General features: G+C 39.3%; 1 long non-coding RNA gene and 1 pseudogene across 2 annotated transcripts in view; both read right to left on the bottom strand.

The window, feature by feature from the left end:
* Positions 1-20,454, bottom strand: part of LOC130682801 (uncharacterized) — a 208,729-nt gene that overhangs the window by 168,191 nt on the left and 20,084 nt on the right. The gene's annotated exons all lie outside the window — the stretch shown is intronic.
* On the bottom strand, positions 14,411-14,547 carry LOC118915129 (U1 spliceosomal RNA; annotated as a pseudogene).

Genomic DNA, 20,454 nt, shown 5'->3' with positions numbered 1-20,454 from the left:
ATGCTCCCCAACTTCAAGCTCTACTACAAAGCCACAGTAATCAAGACAATTTGGTATTGGCACAAAAACAGACCCATAGACCAGTGGAACAGAATAGAGAGTCCAGATATAAACCCACACATATACGGCCAATTAATATATGATAAAGGAGCCATGGATATACAATGGAGAAATGACAGCCTCTTTAACAGCTGGTGTTGGCAAAATTGGTCAGCTATATGTAAGAGAATGAAACTGGATTATTGTCTAACTCCAAACACAAAGTAAACTTGAAATGAATCAAAGTCCTGAGTGTAAGTCAATAAACCTTAAACTCCTAGAAGAAAACATAGGCAAAACTCTTCTTGAATATAAACATGAGTGACTTTTTATGAACATATCTCCTTGGGCAAGGAAAACAAAAGTAAAAATGAACAAATGGGACTATATAAAACTAAAAAGCTTCTGCATAGCAAAGGACACCACCAGTAGAACAAAAAGACATCCTAGAGTATGGGAGAATATATTCATAAATGACATATCTGATAAGGGGTTAACATCCAAAATATATAAAGAGCTCACATGCCTCAACATCCAAAAATCAAATAACCCTATTAAGAAAATGGGCAAAGGATCTGAACAGACACTTCTCCAAAGAAGAAATTCAGATGGCCAACAGGCACGTGAAAAGTTGCTCCTCATTGCTAATTACAGGGAAATGCAAATTAAAACCACAATGAGATATCACCTCACACCAGTTAGGATGGCCAACATCCAAAAGACAAGGAAGAACAAATGCTGGCGAGGATGCGGAGAAAGGGGAACCCTCCTACACTGATGGTGGGAATTAGTTCAACCATTGTGAAAAGCAATATGTAGGTTCCTCAAAAAACTAAAAATAGAAATACCAATTGACCCAGTAATCCCACTCTTAGGAATTCACCTGAAGGAAACAAGATTTCTGATTCAAAAAGAAATACACACCCCTATGTTAATTACTGCACTATTTACAATAACCAAGATACAGAAGCAACCTAAGTGTCCATCAGTAGATGAATGGATAAAGAAAAGGTGATATGCATACAAAACGGAATATTTTTCAGCCACAGGAAGAAAACAAATCTTAGCGTTTGCAAGAACATGGATGGAGCTAGAAGGCATTATGTTCAGTGAAATAAGCCAGGCAGAGAAAAACAAGTACCAAATGACTTCATTCATTTGTGGAATATAACAACAAAGCAAAAATGGAAGGAACCAAAGAGCAGCAGACTCACAGAACCCAAGAATGGACTAGCGGTTACCAAAGGGAAAGGGGTTGGGGAGGGTGGGTGTGAAGGGAGGAAGAAGGGGATTAATGGGTATTATGATTAGCACACATAATACAGGAGGGTCACGGGGAAGGCAGTGTAGCACAAAGAAGATAAGTAGTGACTCTATAGCATCTTACTCTGCTGATGGACAGTGACTGTAATGGGGTATGTGGTGGGGACTTGATAATAGGGGAAATGTAGTAATCACGATGTTACTCATGTGAAACCTTCATAAGATTGTATATCAATGATATCTTAAAAATTAAAAAAAAAACTGTAGTCAGCAGACCAAATACACGGAAGTAGGCCCGTTCAGCCAGTATATGAGTGATTTGTGAGTTAACAGCCTGACTGCTCCATTTCTGTGACTCAGTTTTGTCACTCCTTGTAAACTCTTTGCTAATTAAGTTGTAACTTCATCGGGACATCTCTTCTTACCAGGTGTCTAAGGGTTATCTCCCTCAGTCTCTGCAACTTCCCTTTGCCCGTGATTGGCCAAGTTCTACCTACCGTCCCTAAAAGGCATCTGTGCTAATACTTTCCAAGGTGTTTCCCTTACTAAAAGTGATGTGTTCAAAAACATCTTGGCTTTCTTCTCCACCTGGAGTCATCTGGACAGTCAACCATTTGGCTGAGCGGGAAGGAGTTACTCTATCCAGCTGGAGGAAATCTCACCTGTGAAATGGAAGAGATGACTCAAAACTGTTTTATGAGGCTTCTTGGAAAATAACCCCACTAAAAGAGCTCAGAACCTTATGTGTCTGAAACCTGGTGTTAATCTATTCCTTTTGTAGCATTCACTGACAGACACTTGGCCTGTGGAGGAGCCAGTAGGCTGGCCAATATTCTCTCTGGACAGCCAAATAAATACCTAAAAGTTCTTCCCAGCAGAGACTTCACACTTCATACATACATTGCAAGGAATCATTTTTGGATTTATGGATTTTGTAATGTCAAGTTGTGTGTGTGTGTGTGAGAAAGAGAGAGCAATAAAATATCCTACATGTGATAATGAGATTGTTGAAAGAAAGTAGAATTCTTTTGTTGAACAGTCTTGTACTATTTGGGTGCTGCTTATAAAGAAGAATCTTATAAAATATGCATTGCATGTTAAGTTTTGGATAATAAAAAAGTTAGACTTTCTCAAAGCTGCCATGAACTCATGAGGTCTACAAAATAAATAGAAGTTAAAACTACACTAAGGCAAAAAGGAAGACTATTTCTGTCCATTCTGCCTGCCAGGTAATGTAAAGATTAAGGGGAAGATAGTTAATACTCAGAAAAACCCTGGTTTGAGAACAAGCACTGTATATGCACAGCAATTCTCACCGCTACCAACTGAGGTGGGAATTTTTATGTCAGTTACACAGAAACTTCAATGGTCACAGCTCATGGAGGTCAACGGATTGCTGAAAACGAAGAAGACACAGTGGGATTCACCAAACTAAACGTTAACTTTTTGCACAAATGCAGCCAGGGAGCAGCGTTTTGTTACCTCATAGTGATGAGCAGAGGAATGGCCCTGTTACCAGCTCCAGTGTTAGGCTGAAGCCCTTCTACCGAGACTCTCATAATTCCATTTAATAAGGGAACTAATTTAGGAAAGGGGGATTTTATAATAAATTTCTAGAAAAGCTTCCCCTGAGCTCTGCTTAAACTGCAGTTCATTAATGATGGACCTCAATAAAGAGAACTCTATATACCTCTAAAAGATGGAGAAATAATAATGGTCTAGAAAGTTACAGTTAGCTACTCTAATAAGTGCACAGTACTATAGCTTCATGATTTGATGTGCTTATCTCTGGTTATGGGTGATTTTAATCTCATCCTGTACTTGTTTGATTTTTATTCTCTTCTGTAACTTGCCCGTTTGTATTTTTGCCTAGTTTTTTTCTTTACTCTTTTTGGATGGTGGGGGGGTCGATTGTCAGGAGATCAATCTATGTCTAGATATCAATTCCTTATTGATTCTAAACATAGGGGTAAGCACTCTCATTAGCTTTACAGTTTTATTTTTCACATTTACGTCTCATCATTCTAGAGCTCACAATTTTTTTGTGTTGCTAGACAGGAATCTGGATTCATTTTTCATGCTAACATGAACCAGTATTTGTTTACACCATCGATTAAAATATTTGTCCTTTACTCATTCATTAGTTGTGCCAAATTTATCATATATTTAAATCTCATATATTCATGAGTCAGTCTCAGAGCTATTTATTATCTTCAATTAGTCAATTTGCCTATTAATACACCAATAAAACACTTTTTATTACCATGGTCTTGCTGCATGTCTTAATATGTGGTAAGAATAAGCTTTCTTCCTTCACAATTTTTAAGGTTACCTTAGCTATTTTTAGTCCATATGAATTTTAGGTTTACCAAGTATATAAAAATCATGCAACCTGAATTTTTATTGGGTTTGCATTAAATTTGTTTATTAGCTTGGGGAGAATTTCTATGCTTAAACTGATGTCATTCTATCTAAAACCATGGAAATTTCTCCATTTATTCAAATCATCTTCTATGTCCTTTATCAAAATTTGAACAGTTTGTCTACAGGGATCTTGTTATTCTAGTTGATACCTAGATAGTTCAGTACTATGTGGCATTTTGGAATATTTTGTTCTTTTAAACATTTTTAGTTAGTTATTTCTTGTGTAAAGACAAAGTTAGTTATTTCTTGTATAACGATGTTTGTAGCATGATATTGTACAGACATCCTTGTTGAATTCTTATTAAGTCTATTGCTTTGTCTGTTGATTCCATTACTTTTTACTGCCATTCATTTCATTTATATGTAAATACACATATAGACATATAAGCATACATAGTTGAATATATTGTTGGTATTATTTTAAATAAACTGTTATCTGTTAAGAGAATTAGGAATAAGAAAAATTAAAGTTTTTATTTTACCTTACTTATTCCTTCTTTGATGCTCTTTCTTACATTATAGAGATCCAAATTTCTGACCTATGTTATTTTCCTTGTTTCTTAAAGAACTTCTTACATTTCCTGCAAGGCCAGCTTACTGGCAACCCTCTATATCTGTTTGTCTGAAAAAGTCTTTATTTGTCCTTCACTTTTGAAAGGTAATTTTGTAAAGCACAGAATTCTAGATTGGTGGGGTTTTTTTCAACACTTTAAATATTTCACTTCACTCTTTTTGTGTGCATGGTTGCTGGAAGTTAGGCATAATTCCTCTACAGGTAAGGTTTTTTTTTTTTCCTCTCTGGCTTCTTGTTTTTTTTTTCCCATTATCTTTGATTTTCTTTGAAAATGATATGCTTAGGTACAATTGTTTTCTTGTCATTTATCCTCGTGGTGTTAAGTAGCAGTAATATAATAATTCCACTGCCTAAAAATCCTTGTGCGCATTTAGTGTCCCTCCCTCCCTCCCTTGAGACCCTGGCAGTCACTGAGTTTTCTACTGTCTCCATAGTTTTGCCTTTTCCAGAATGATGTATAGTTGGAATCATACAGTATATAGCCTTCCCCGATTGGCTTCTTTCACTTTGAAATGTACTTTTAAATTTCTTAAATGTCTTTTCTTGGCTTAATAGCTCATTTCTTTTTGTCATCAAATAATATTTAGTTGTATGAATGTACAACAGTTTGTTTATTCATTCACTATTGAAAGACATCTTAAAGATGCAATAAACATTCTTGTGCAGGTTTTTGTGTGACATAGCTTTCAACACACATAGTTGTATATATTAAGAAGTTCAGTTGTTGGATTCTATAGTAAGAATATGTTTAGCTTTTTGTAAGAAGCTGCCAAACTGTCCTCCAAACTGGCTATGCAATTTTTCATTCCCACTAGCAATGAATGAGAGTTTCTGTTGTCCCACATCTTTGCCAGCATTTAGTGTTGCCATTGTTTTGAACTCTAGCCATTCTAATAGATGTGCAATAGTGTCTTGTTTTAATTTGCAGTTTCCTAACAACATTTGGATGTTGAATATTTTTATGTATGTTTATTCACCATTGGTATATCTCCTTTGGTGAGGTATCTGTTCGCATCTTTTATACTTTTAAAAAATTGGATCAACTATTTTCTTATTATAGAATTTTAAGAGTTTTTATGTATTATGCCAACCCTTCATCTATTAGACATATGTTTTGTAAAGATTTTCTCCCATTCTGTGGCTTGCCTTTTCATTATTTTAGCTTTATTTACCCTTTATAGCATTTTTATTCCAATGTATCTTAAGTAACATAAAAGTCACCATTTAAAAGTAGATACTTCAGTAGTTTTGGCATACTCACTATGCTATTTTAAAAATATTCTAACAAGACAAAATTTCAGTTGGTACTCAACTGAAACAAGTTTTTAGTGTTGCTGTGCTGAGATGACTGAAAATGTTGCACATATAAATTTAAAAGGCTGCTTCCAACGTATCATCCTTCTAAAGGATGGTATTGATAATGTTGGCTTCTCTACACACTGATGTTAGTGTATCTCTACCAGTAATCACTCTTTCTTTTCCTCTTTTTTCCTACTTCTCAGCACATACACGCACACACACACACACACACACAACACACAATCTGTTAAAATTACCTACAAGCTTCTCTCATCCTCTATTTAGAAAGATGAGAGACCAAAGGTCTAGATTTTCCCAAGGGAATTCAACCAAAACTAGTAAAAGTGCGATTTGAGACCAGGTTTCTCTGTGGCTGGACACTATGATTTTAAAAGTAACTTATCTGTTAGCTTTTATATGTGTATGTGTATATACATATGGGTACATTGCGTGTTTGTGTGGGTGTATATGTTTTCAAGTACAGGTTTTCGTTATTATTTAGGCATGGCAAAACCGACAGATCAGGAGGCAACTGCCATTGAAAAGACAGTTTGTTATATTCACAGATATCCAGAGAAGGGTCATGCCACACTAAGGTTGGGGGCCACCCGAAGAAGTATTGATGTCAGTCAGGAGGCAGAAGCAGTGGGAAAACTGTCACGAGCCTTTATTCTGGTTTCTACAGGAAGAAATGGGTGGGTGGGACAAGGTAAGCAGGTTTGGGATTCGCTGGTTTGAATGATTTTAGCAGGCTTTGGGGTGTAGGGGATGTCCTTAGTTGGTAGTACCTCGTCCTGGGGTAACTAGGGCAGGGAGATAGTGGCCTGGAGTGTAGAAACTAGATACAGGAGATGTTTGGAGGAGTGGGCTCTGGATTGATGGTCTGCATATGATAGGTGCATTCATAGGCCAGGTATTTTGCTATGTCTGAATGTTAGCTACCCTGGATATGAGGCAGCCCCCAGGGTCAACAAGCCTACAAGATGTCAAAATATCAAAATACAGACTAAAACTATGTATTCATATTATAGACATGTACATGCCTGTGTTCATGCGTATGTATTATAGCTATAGCTACAGTTAGGCTAAGAAATGGAGGATGCTTTTTGCAACAGTGACACAGCTGTCTAAACATGGGAGCTGACCTCGCAGTTCCATGTCTAACATCAGTACAATATGCTGCCCGCTAAGCCAGTCAATCTGCTTGTGGTTTAAGCTTGGCTTCACGGGGTGGTAAAAGTGTGGCAGATAGTCAGTGCCTGGTACTTGAAACAGTAACTACAGACATAATGAGGGCAGAAGCCTTCCGCATGTTCTGCATCAAAGGTTAGAAGTCTTGGCAAAAGATCTTAAAGAGTGGGAAAAAGAAGAAAGGAAATGAACTAAGTTTCTTGAAATTATGACTTAGAGTTGTTTTTAAATCATTATGGACCCTTGTTTAACTTGTTTTATAAGTAAAAGAGCATTTTTGTTGTGGTGACTGTTTTTTTTGTAATGATGTGCTTCAAATAAACACAATTTTGTATTTTAAATGTCTGTGCGAGAGTCCTGTCTGCAAATGTGCAGGATCCTAAAATTTAAAGTGGAAGAAATTCCATAACACGTTTAAATACTCATTTTAGATATTAGGAAATTGAGGTCAAAAGATCCTGAAAATTCATGTTTGATTAGAGGACATTCTGACATGAGAACCCAGAGGGGTGGATTCTTTTGGCCTATACTTTGCTGTGACTATTTAAGAAGGAGCTTCAGTACCACTTTCAGCTTCATATTCTATCTTTGGCTTACCTCTCCTTCGGTGTCTTCCATTCCCCAACATACATTGCTCATGACAGTCAAACTGACTTAGAAGCAGCTCCATCAATATACTACAACAGGCACGGTTCATCATTCATCCTCCTGGCTAATACCAACCCACCCACCCCTCAGTGATCTCAGGCATGGTCCTTATGTATGCTTTTTCAGATCCATCCCACTCCGGACTTGGTGTTCAGACACAAAGGAGTCACATGTTATTGACCACGGAACAATGAATTGCAGGCTTTCTTGTCTCTCTTCTTGACTGGACTAAAGGCTCTGAGCGTTAAGTCATTGGCTCTCAAGTCTTCATTTCTGGTGCCTCTCACACAGTATTTATACTGAAGATTGCTTATAGAAAAATCATTCACCACTGAACAGAAACGATATGTGTGGCGGGGTGGGTAACAGGGGACTTTTGTCCCTTGTGTTCAAGTATAGATGTTCTTATGATTATTTCCAAGTTATTTGCATAAAAAATATGGTTGCATGATTGAAGTGTGTGCTATAGTTATAGGGAAAAAACAGTGAAATTAACAAAAGCAACCAAAGGTCACAATCAAAATCTGAATCAGAAATTGTGTCTTTCCTTAGAGCTTTGCTTCTGTTTGGAATGTTCCTTCTTTTACATAAGGATTCTCTCTCTCTAAGCCTTCAAGTTTCAGCCTCAAGAATCAATTGTTTATGTGTATGTTTCTGTTAATCTTTAAAATAACATCTTGATCGCATATTTTCTTAGCATTAGATTGTGTCTCTTCTTTATTTTTTAAGATATGATCACTACCATCCCTCAATGGGATGTGTCTCTCTTCTCCTTGCAATGTAAATTCCTTGCATTATAGGGACTATGAGTCTTACTTGTTTCTTTCTTTCATAAGAACTTCACTGAGATATAATGCACATAGTATGTAATTCACATATTTAAAGTATGCACTTCAGTGGTTTTTCAAATATTCAGTGTTGTGTAACCATCGACTTTATATTTGAAGCAGTGACTACAGATACAATGAGGGTAGAAGCCTTCTGCATGTTCTGTAATTAATTTTTCTATGTTTTGATCATTCTAAAAAAAAAAAGAATTTTTTTGGCAGTCATTCCACACTTCCCAACTTTTTTTCTGCCCAGCCCTAAATAACCACTAATCTACTTTCTGCCTAGGGATTTGTTAACTTCTGGGTATTTCACACAAATGGAATCATATCATATGGAGTCCTTGGTCATAAGCTTCTTTAACTTAGCATAATGTTTCCAAGATTCATCTATGTTGTAGCTGAATAATATCCCATTGTATGGATACACCACATTTCATTTATTCATTTGTCAGCTGATAGGCTTTAGTTTGTTTCCAGTTTGGGGCTGTTATGAAATTTGCTGCTATGGACATTTGTGTACACACAGTTTGTGTGTACATATGTTTTATTTCTCTTGGGTGTAAACCTAGGGATAGAACTGCCGGGCCACATGTTAGTTCCTGTGAGGAGGACCTGTCAGACTATTTTCCAAGGCAATTGTTCTATTTTACATTTCTACCAGCAGCATATGAGGTTCTAATTTTCTACATATCCTCTAACACTTGTCATTATCTGTCTTCTTTATTATCATCATCCAGTGGATGTGAAGCAATATCTCATTGTACTTTTGATTAACATTTCTCTAATGGCTAAATATGTAGATCATCTTTTCTGTGCTTTTTGTCTATTTTTATATCCTCCTTGAATGAATGTCTATTGAGATCTTTTTTTCTGTGTTTTTAAAGTGTCTTAAAACAACAAATATCTGTTACCTGGATCAGAATTCCCAGGGCAGTTAACTGGTTCCTCTGGTGCAGGGCCTCTCACAGGGCTGCAATTAAGCCACCAACTGTAGTTGGAGATATCATAAAGCCTGACTGAGGGAAGATCACCTTCCACACTCAGTCATGTGGTATTGGAAGGATTTGGTTCCTCTTGGGTTGAAGATACCCAATTATCTATTTTTTCCTTTCGTTGCTTGTTTTTTTGAAGTCATATCTAAGAAACCATTGCCGAACCTAAGGTCATGATGATTTAAGCCTATGTTTTCTTCTAAGATTTTTGTATAAATTATATTTAGGTCCTCATATATTTTTAATTAATTTTTGTATGTGGTGCAAAGGAGGGGCTCCACTTCATTCTTTTGCATATGCCTATCCAGTTGTCCTGGCACCATCTGATGAAGAGACTATTCTTTACCTCTTGGATGGTCTTAGAACACTTACTGAAAGTCAATTGACAGAGACATATGGGTTTACTTTTGGACTCTTAATTCTATTCCATTGATCTACGTCTTTACTTGTGCAAGTACCACACTGTCTTGATTACTATTGTTTCACAGTGAGTTTTGAAATCATAAAGGGTGAGTTCTACCAGTTAGTTCTTCTTTATCTGGGTTATTTTGTCTATTTTGGGCCCCCTGAAATCCCATGAATTTTGAAATTGACTCGTCAATTTAAACAAAGACATCATCTGGAATTGCACTGAATTTATAGATCAGTTTGGGAAATTGTGCCCTCTTAACAACATTAAGTCTTTCAATCCATGAACATAGATGTCCCTCCAATTATTTAGGGTTTCTATAATTTCTTTCAATAATATTTTGTAACTTTAATAGTGTAAGTTTTATACATTAGTAAAGTTTATTTCTAGGTATTGATTCTTTTTGATGTTATTATAAGTGGATTTTTTTCATAGTCATTTTCTTTTTAGATCATGTATTATGACTGTATAGAAATACACCTGACATTTATAAATTGATCTTATTGCTTGGAAATTTGCTGAACTCATTTATTAGTTCTAATATTTTTTTAGTAGATTCCATGGGATTTTCTATATAAGACTGTCATCTGCAAATGGAGAAAGTTTTACTTCTTCCTTTCTAGTCTGGATGCCCTTTATTTCATTTTCTTACCTAATTGCTCTGACTAGAATTTAAAGGACAATGTTGAATGGAAGTGGTAAGAGAAGATACCCTTGTCTTCTTCCTGACCTTAAAGGGAAAGAATCTATTCTTTCAACATTTCATATGTTGTTAGTTTTGAATATTTTGTCAATGCCCTTTACCAGGTCGAGGTATTCATTTGATTCATTCTTATTGATGCTTTACATGAAGGTATGTTGAATTTTGTCCTCTTACTTACTTTTGCAACTCTAATATACTATCATTTGCATATACTAATTACTTATTAAGTAATACATGCAATTCATGTATGCATGAATGGATAAGTAAAATCATAGTTACATGAAGAAGTGATTTCATTAATGGTTGAAGGGTAAGGAGAAAAATAAATGATCATATTTAAGTGATATACTACCTTAAATTTTATTTCATTTTTTATATAGTATAGAGAAGTAGATTTAAATCATAAAACTTTGTCAGTTTAATACAGAACCCTGTAAATAAAGCATTAACACTTGAGAAAGGATGCAATTTTTTAAAAATAGGAGATGCTAACTTGAGACCATGATGGAAGCAACATTTTTTGTCTGATAAGGATTCACCCTATTTGCAAATCACACTTAAAAAAAAAACCCAGGAAATCCTTAGCTTTCTGTTAGACCTATCAAGAGAAGGCTCAGACTCAGGCAGTAATAAGGCTGTTGGTTTATAAAATAGCCTCTGTGTTACAGTTGTTTGTGAAGAAACTTAGTGCTCTTGAATAAAGCAGTCCCTGGTGAAAGCATTTCTTATTTTTAAACAAATTGCCTTTCGTCCTTTATTTATTTGGGGGACTCCTAGGATTGTCCAAATCGAAGGGCACATTGCTTCTCTTAAGTAGTTAATATGAGATAAATACAATTACAGTCCAGCTTGCCTGCAACTCTTTAGTCTAGAAATGCATGTTGCTCACAGTAGCAAAGAGAATGGCCAAGGGAGGAATGCATCTGTTTGCACTGAATGAAGACAAGCCATTGTTATAATGAACTGGCTGGTTCCCCTTTGGTTTTTGTGTTGCAGGAATATACATTGAACTTGCCTACACACCTCCTCCCTCCCTTCTCTCCACCCTCCTTTCCTTCCTCACTTCTGTCTCCCTCCCTTTCTCCCTCCCTCCCTCCCTCCCTCCCTTCCTTCCTTCCTTCCTTCCTTCCATCCATCTTTTCCTTCCTTCCCTGTTTCCATATTTCATCATCACTCTCTCACCTAATCACTTAAGGACAGAGCCAGCTAGACTTTCAAAAAGCATGGGCTTGGACACAAAGACATATATTCTTTTTTTCCCTGTCTGCTGTCTGGAAAGAACTGCAACTAAGTGGGAGAGCCTACTTTGGAAACATAGTGGGGATATGAATTACTATTATAAACAGGGTGACTGCATAATTTCCTTCTAAACTGAGACCTGTTTGAGAGTGAAAGAAGGTGCTCTTAACAATTGCACAAGGGAAACAGGCATAATCTGGGACTGTTCTGGGCAAACAGATGAATTTGATAACCTAAAGGACACTGATGGATGATTTTTTTTATTTTTCTTTGGGGAGAATGAGAACTAGAAATTTATTCCAACTTAAAAATAAGCACATTATACTACTTCCCACAAGGGTTTTTGCTTTTATTGCATTTTTAGAGTTTGAATTCTGTGACAAAAGATACCCTCTCATGAGTCATTGTCTCCTCTGAGGGACCCCTGGATTCATTCTAGGCTGGAGAAGACAGGAAATGCAATGAACCAGTGGTGAGAATAAGCTTGATGAGTCCAAGGGAAGGAAGGGAGGCAACCACAGCTGGAGGGGAGTAAGTAAGAAGACAGTGATGAGCAGGGACAGCTCGGGCAGTTCTCCTACATTTATAGCATCCCTACCTGAGTCCAGAGCCTGGCTTTGCCCCTTATGGACTGTACTTTTGGACCAGTTGCTCAACTTCCATCTGCTTCAGTCTCTTTAACTTTATCAGGGAGGATAATAGAAACTACTTCCAGGAGCTGTGAGGCTAACATATACATATGCTGATACATGTAGGTTTAGATTGTCAGCAGAGCATAGAGTGTCTAAGTGTTGAAAAAACATTAGTGGCTGATATTGTTAGTCAAGACAGTAACTTTTTCCAAGAAAGAAAGAGGTCAGACCCAGGGGTTAATTTTTCAGACCCAGCACCTGATCCTGAGTGTTTTTCCCACTAGTGAATCATCTTAACACAGAGATGATTAATTTTTTAAAGTCTTTTAGATTCTAGACAAATATTCATAGGCCTAATAGCTTATTCTGTGGTCCACATATAGATGTTAAGCTTCAGTTTCAGTTACTGAAGTACTGGTTTAGATGCCTGCCCTCTGTAATCCACACCCACGGACCTGAAGATCACCTTGGAAATATCTGGCAATCTTTCCAGGATTCTGTCCTCCAAATGGTAAGAAACTCAAGACCTACTCTGAATAATAATAATGTAACCAATAACAGTGATAGTAATGAATTGTACCCAACATTTATGGATTCTTCCCTTTGGGCCATCAGACCGCCTTGCCGAGATACTACTTTATTTAATGCTTAAAATAACCATATGAGTTTAGAAAGTTCAGGCAGCGCGGCTGAGGTGTGGGAGCTCAAGACTGGAATCCAGATCCAAGTGAGCCTTACGTCTGTGCTATGCTGCCTCCCCACGGCAGAAGTGGTTCTGGAGAAACAGCAGATATTTTAGACAGAATCATCAAAATCTCCTTTAGCCTTTTAACCTACAAATCCTGCAGGAATAGCCCAGCTGATACCTCTGCTTCTGTCCAAAAGAAAACGTCTCTCTTACGGTGATGCAGATTTTCCTAGTGATTACGCCACTCATGGGAGGTCAGATGAAACATCCTCAGAAAGAGCATCCCCACCAGGTCACTGAACTGCTATGGATGACATTAATCCAGGGCTGCGTGAGTGATACTCTTGTGACCTGATATGTGCAATGCACTGTTGAAAAGATCTAACCTATTTCCAGAGAATGACTTTCCATCCAGATAATCTGTGCCTCACTCAGCACTGGCAGTGACAGCCCTCTTACTTCTGGTGCCAGCCTGAACTTACTCCTGGTTAAGTGGCATTGAAGCATTTACCTTATTAGACCTTTATTGGATCCAGCAAATTCATGGAAAGCCATTAACAGGAAAAGAACTGGCTCCAGGCTTGCCACTGCGTAATTCTACTCTGTCTTCCATTTCAAGGTGACTAGCACATCTCAGTGATCAAATTTCAGGGAGGGAGGGAGGGACATTAAAACCAACCCAGGGAGGTAGCCTTGTGTAGCTGTGACAGGCGTGGAAGCATGGTTTCTGAGGTCAGTGTAGGTGGGTTCACATCTCAGCTTTGGAAATGAATACCTAAATGACTAGTTACTCAAAACTCTCTGTTCTTCAGTCACCTTTGATATCGAGTGTACAGGGTTGTTGAAAGAATCAACTGGCATTGTGGCATTAGATGTGAAAAGGCTTGTCTCATGTGGTAGAACCTGTTCATTGGTTGACTCTACCTTCATTCGTGATCCCTATTCTCTGGGACACCTGCCAGCTAAGGATGGTCAAGTGACACACATTCGTCTAATGGAAAAAAGCAGACTTCTTCTGGGAGAGCTTCTGGAAATACTTGTATTATACTAATAAAAAGGGTCTGTCTTTGCCTCTTAAGGGTCTGTCTTTGCCTCCTAAGGGTCTGTCTTTGCCTCCTAAGTCTCTCTCTCTCACACACACACACACAAACCTCTCTTGTTTGCTGGCATTCAGATGTGAGGTCTGTAGTAGTACCATGAGTAAATACACCAAAGTGATCAGAACAAGTCTTGTCACATAACTAACACTACAAAGTGTCAATATCACAACCACCATCATCACATTAACTTCGTCATTATTATGAGCATGAGTTTTAGTAAACAATATCATTAGTAAATGACAGTATAGTAAAAAAATAGAAACTGCCTGAGTCTCTGATAGCACTGATTCAACCACCTGAAAAAACTTAACTTTGAATGTATTCAAGTATTAAACAAATATTCCTTCATTTCTTTTTCTTTTTCTTTTTTTTTTTTTTTGTTACCACAAATTACACCATCGAGTTTCCCACATTTGGGGAACTCTCAGGGGTCAGCACATCTGGAGTGCAATGGACCAGCCTCGCCCTGGGAAAACCACCTTTGTGATCATGGTATACCCCCTGCCAGGTAAGTATACAGTCCTTCATTTCTGTTAGTTACTGTTAGTCACGCATTGTTTTACTTGCAGCTAAATGCAATGCTCAGTGATACGACATAGGATCTATTAGTTCTTGTTTCACTGTTTTAGTCTAAACCTGTGGCTAATGATGGAATTCTCAGTACAGCATCTCCACCAAATGGCCATCCAATCTCTGCTTTAACACTTACAGTGATTGGAAACTCACACTGCCTCCCCAGGCAGGATATGCTACCTTTGGGCAGTTCTGATGTCCAGAAAGGAGTTCCTTCGACTGAGCTGTATCTGCTTGCCTGGGTTTATTTATGTATAGTTAGTTTCTGAGAGCGCTGAGTCTGTTGATTCTCTTGTCTGTAACAGACGTCTATGGAGTATATTGACTCTCATTAAACTTCCTGTGATTGGTTTGAACATACAGGTGGCTTCTGGATGCAATGCAAAATTTTTACTTTTCACCCTTTCTTTACATATTTCTCTCAACATCTTCCTTTTCATGGACATATTTCACCCTTGTCACCTCTCTATGATAGTCCAGGGACCTAAAGTTATTTCTATATGAATTCCACTTCAGGACACAGGGTCCCTTTCTCTAGGTATTCCCTGTCCCTCCTTTTTAAAGGGACTTATCTTTATCTCCATTTGTAGCTAATCGGTATGTTCGCATATCTTGAGGTATAGATGATAGCTTACAGTTTGTCCTCCAGTTAAAATATTTGTTTAAGAATTGACTATTTCAACACTGATAAGTAATATTAATAGTGAAAAACCTGCTTGTACCCTGGTGTCTGACCCAGTCCAACCTGGTCCACCTTCACAACAGAGTTGGTACATCATTAGAGGATAATGTAAATCTTAGCTTTGGAATTTATGTATTGATTATAGGCATTTATCCTTGAATACAGATCTATAATTATACTCATGGTTGGGCATTGGTTCCCCCAGGATATAAATGCACCATCATGTCACTTGGCTGACACCGTTTGCAGGAAATTGGTGTTCATAAATACGTATTGAACAAATGAGCTCTTGTGTACTTATGGCTTTGGCAGCACCAGTAACGGATGGATACCAGGTTGTGAAGTGCAAAAGGAATTTGCTCACTCCTCTAAAGTGTGTTGAACCAGAATAGGGGTGGGGAAGCATGCTGGGGAGATAGTAAAAACAGGAGCTCCCACATCCACCAAACCAAATATGCCTGACTTCCAGAAAGTACATTTCTTTTAGCAGGTGTGCTGTTTCTCGGGGACGATTGCTTCAATCCCCTTTAAAGCTGGTATTTCCTGTGTAGGCACCTTTGCTATCCAAGTCCCACCCAGGTGAATGGCAGAGGTGTGCTGAGAAAGGAAAGAATGAGAAAAGGTTTCAGCAATTTCTTGAGGAAATGAAGCCAATGTGTAGAAAAGCCTAAGTAATCCAACTTTCTTTCTTTTCATGAAACACTTCTTACCCCATTTGATCCAAATCTCTACCCTGACAAATACCGTAAGAGCGACTGGGTTTTTCTTTGGAGTGGACTGTCATGAATGACACATATTTTGTTGTTAACTGCCAGGAATTGCTGGGCAAAGGATGCTCTGGGCCCATCTTGATAATATTTTGGTCTTCAGAGATATCATCAGAACTGGAATGGGGGCTGTTCTCCACAAAAGTCAGGGTCAGGGAGCTGAAAAATCAGGCACATTATCAATAAGAAGATGCTTAAAAAGCATCTGTTTCTACCCTAGGGCACCGCCACCCAAACATCAAGCGCTACAAAGAGCATGTTAGCGCTAAAAAGGACTCCTTTGTAATGCAAAATTCTCTTTGTATCAAATTCAAGGAAAATCACAGTTTATAAGGGAAATCAGCTGATAAAGTAGATAAAAACATGGGTTCCTAAGGCAAACATCAGGCTTTCCATTCCCTTCTCCCTACTAATTATGTAATTTTAGGCAAGTTTTTTTAAGGCCCCAACCTAGATTTCTCCTTTCTGAAATAGAGGTAATAATGGCATTTTCTTAGAAGGTTGTTGAAAGATTTCGTGGTAATATCCCTTAAAATAGTGACAGTCATATAGTAAGCATACATTCTATAAATGTTAGGTATTGTTCATTTTTCCCCGACATATCTAGCAAAGGCCTGTATTGCACCAAGAACTGTGCTAAGGTCCAGGAGCAAAATGATGAACGAGGCATACACCAGCCGGAGCTTCTGAAGCTTGCAGTACATTGAGGATAATAGCAATACAGGGTGCTAAGTTCCACCAGAAGTAAGCACAGGAGTGCCCTGGGGGTCAGAGGAGGGACATAGACCCCAGTGTCAGCAGGCTTTCCTGAGGAAGTGCAGGTAGCTGGTGCAGGATGGTAGCCATCCTGGGGGAGGAGTCTTGGCACACAGAACAAGAATTCCCCGGGAGAGCGGCTTAGGGCAAGGTATGGTAAGGCTGTTTGAAGGAGCAGAATGAACTCATTTAGAGAGAGTGGTCCACCAGGAAAGAGAAAAGGAGGGAAATCTGGAGGAATCAGGGCAATGCACATGCCCTGGGGAGGCACTGGGGGACTTTTTCTGTTGAGCAGAATTCCACCCGACAGAAGAAGGTGGGGCGAGGGAGCACAAATGAAAAAACACCTTCCCCTCTTTGGTTCTCAATTCCTATGGCGTCTAATCCTCTGGAAACATCTTTTCCCCAGTCTTCTCCACACGCCTGAGACTCTAGGCCCTCGAGAGATAAAGGGAGCTCCTACCCAAAGCAGTTGAGACAGGGAGGCCTGGGTAGGACTGGGTCTCTTTCCATCCCCAATACCGCAGTGTCAGGTGGTGGGGGGAACAGCACTGGGGGCTCACTGTCTGCGCGGGGTGCCTGAGGGCTGGTGGTCAGGGGCAGCGGCTGGGTTATCAGAGTTACCATCCCAAATGCCGAGGGCATGGCAGCTCCCTCAGAATTTGGTGGCATGTGGCAAATACTGCTTCCATTAGCACACTGCTTCAAAATGCAGATTTCCAAACCTTTCATGAATGTGACTTCCTTACATATATTCTTCCAATATTTCTGTAGAATTTTGAGGGAGATTTATTAAAGCTGTTCGGTTTAAAGAAAAAGAAGCAAAAGCTATCTGGTTGAGAAAACCAACATTTTAGTCCAGCCTCTGCCACCAACTAGCTTTATGACCTTGTACAAAGACTGTGTGACCTTCAGATATCTTTCCTTCCTGGGCACTAGATGATTTTTAAGCTCCTTTTTCCTTTCCCATTCTCTGATTGCATCTTTCAGTTGCAAAGATGAGGAAATGGAGGTCTAGAGAGCTGAAGGGTTTAGCTCACACTGTCTCCCAGTTAATTAATTAATTAGCTTGAGCACATCCAGAGGATCCTCGTGTTCAGGTGAGCTGGCACAATTACTGGGTCGTGCCACTCATGCAGGGCTCCCCTTGAATGCTGAAGGATAAAAGCATTGACAGGCTGCTTCTCTGGGCCTCACTAGTTTTCAAGTTAAGCTCTCAATTCTTTTTTTAAATTCCTGTTGAGTCAATCAGGGGGATGAAATAGTTTGCCCTGAAATTAGCTGGTAGGGTTCTTTCATCTTGGATTCTTTTGAAATGAGAATTGAAACCCAAGCCTCAAGTAATTGAAAATCTAGTTTTTCTTCCACAAACTTCTGGAATGTCTGGACATTTGCCCTTACCAGACCAGCACAAGAGTTTCTCAAGGGGAACCATTTTTATCTCAAACCAGCTCTTTGGAGGGAGGTGACTGAAAAAGCATTGGCCAGGGTTCTTTACTTCAAACCATGTCACGTTTCCATCCGGGCTTCTGTGGATTAGCTCCTTGTAAGCCCAGAACATCCAGGGAGCTCGCCCTTGCCACCCTTGAGCTGGATGCACACGAAGTAGGAAGCCAGCAGGGCAGTGCGTTCCTCGACCAGCGCGTGTGGGACTCTAATATACACTTTCAAATCTAAATGCTGAGGCAGTCTGTTCTTCATCTACCACAGAACGGTGATCAATCAAGACAGAAGAAAGGAAGCCAGCTCGTGGGATCCGCTATACGTCCACCCAAGGGCTGTGCTTACTTGAACCCATGGAGTAAGCACAGCTCACGATGTGTAACTGTGCCACAGTGCAGTTTAGGGGCCCACGGATCCCGTTCAGAGTGAATGCCTTGGGGATCATCAGGAAGTGTAAACTTGTCTTCTGGGGAGCCACTCCCCATTTAGCTACCCTGTCATAAATTCTATAGTGCTGGCCGCGCCCAGCCTTCCAGATCACCAAGTCCTTAGGAGCGCCGAGAACCTCAGCATCACCTGTCAGCGAGTATAAGCAAAGAGTGTCATCTCTAATCACTGGAATCAGAAAGACATGGGCGCTAATATCCAATATTGATGAGTTACCTTGGATAAATCACCAAATTTTTCGAAATAAGAGTTTTTTCATGAGTAAATGCACACACTCACACAGTCTCACACGTATACATATTGCATTTAACACAGTATCTGGCACATCGTAAGTGCTCAGTAATCATAAACCATACAGGCATACCTCGGAGAGAATGAGGCTTTGGGTCCAGACCACCGCAATAAAGCAACTATTCCAATAAAGTCAGTTAAGTGAATTTTTTGGTTTCCCAGTGCATACAAAAGTTATGTGTACACTATTTTGTAGTCTGGTAAGTGTGCAACAGCATTATGTCCAAAAAAATAATATATGTACCTTAACTAAAAAATACTTCATTGCTAACCACGCTCACCACCATCCAAGCTTTCAGTGAGTCGTAATTATTGATCACAGGCCACCATTACACATTTAATAAGGTTTGAAATATTGTAAAAATCACCAAACTGTGACAGAGACACAAAATAAGCAACTGCTGTTGGAAAAAATTGTTCTACTAGGCCTACTCAATGCAGGGTCACCACAAACCTTCAATCTGTGAAAAATGTAGTATTAACGAAGTAAAATAAAGTGAAGTACAATTACTGTAATAGTGAAATATGATTAGGAAGGATCTATTGCCCATGGAAAGCAAGAGTTTTGGGTTAGAGAGATGAAGGATGCAATCACATGTCTGCTCTTATTCTCCTTGTGCCCTCTGGTCATGTGTTCTGTTTGCTTGTTTGCTGTAAAGTGGGAACCATAATGTCTGCTTAGGAGAATTTGATGATTGTGTTTTAGAGGATTGGAAATATTTCATGGAAGGCACTGAGCCTGTTGCCTGGCATGTAGAAGATCCTTCAAACATGAGATCACCCTTATGACAGCTCAGTTTGTTGTTTGGTTATATCAGGAAGTTGCCCAGAGGACCTCTGAGTTCTGTACATCCCTACATCTGTGACACTGAGGTCTGTAACCACAGGGAGCCTAGGAAGGCACAGCAAATGCAGGGTATGTCATGAGGCGTTGTTGCAGGGGGAAATCCACAGGATGGCCCTCCTGCTTGGCCCACATGGGGTGCTTTCCTTGCTCTTCCCCCGGCCGCCTGGGAGGAAGCCCTTTGCATCTGCACCTGCCCTCTGTGGGATGACGTTCCCTGACTTTTCCAGCAGGGCACCGAGGCAACACTGTATGAACTGAGCAGGGCAGACCTGAAGTTCATTTGTGCTGCTGGGACACATTCACCCCAACCTGTTCCCGGGGAACAGGATACCCTCCACAGCACAGGAAGGGAAATACTCTTGCCTTGTGTTGGGAGGCTGGATGTATGGCACAGGACTCATTCGTTAATATGCACACCCCACCCAAACGTGGCATTCTGTGGGATGTTTTAAATTATGGGGGAAGAGGGAATCAAGCTAAACACATTTATGTTATGTAACTTTTTTATTTCCAAAAGGATTAGCTGTACTAGGGGCACACAGCTGTTCTTTCCACAAGTCTTTTCAGAGCGAGCTGCAGACAATAGTAAGAACAGAAAGCTTAAGACCAAATTCCAC

Source organism: Manis pentadactyla, chromosome 3 (assembly GCF_030020395.1).
Source record: "Manis pentadactyla isolate mManPen7 chromosome 3, mManPen7.hap1, whole genome shotgun sequence".
In the NCBI taxonomy this organism is placed as follows: domain Eukaryota; kingdom Metazoa; phylum Chordata; class Mammalia; order Pholidota; family Manidae; genus Manis; species Manis pentadactyla.
Note: the sequence above shows the minus strand (reverse complement) of the source record. Positions and strands in the feature narration are given on the sequence as shown.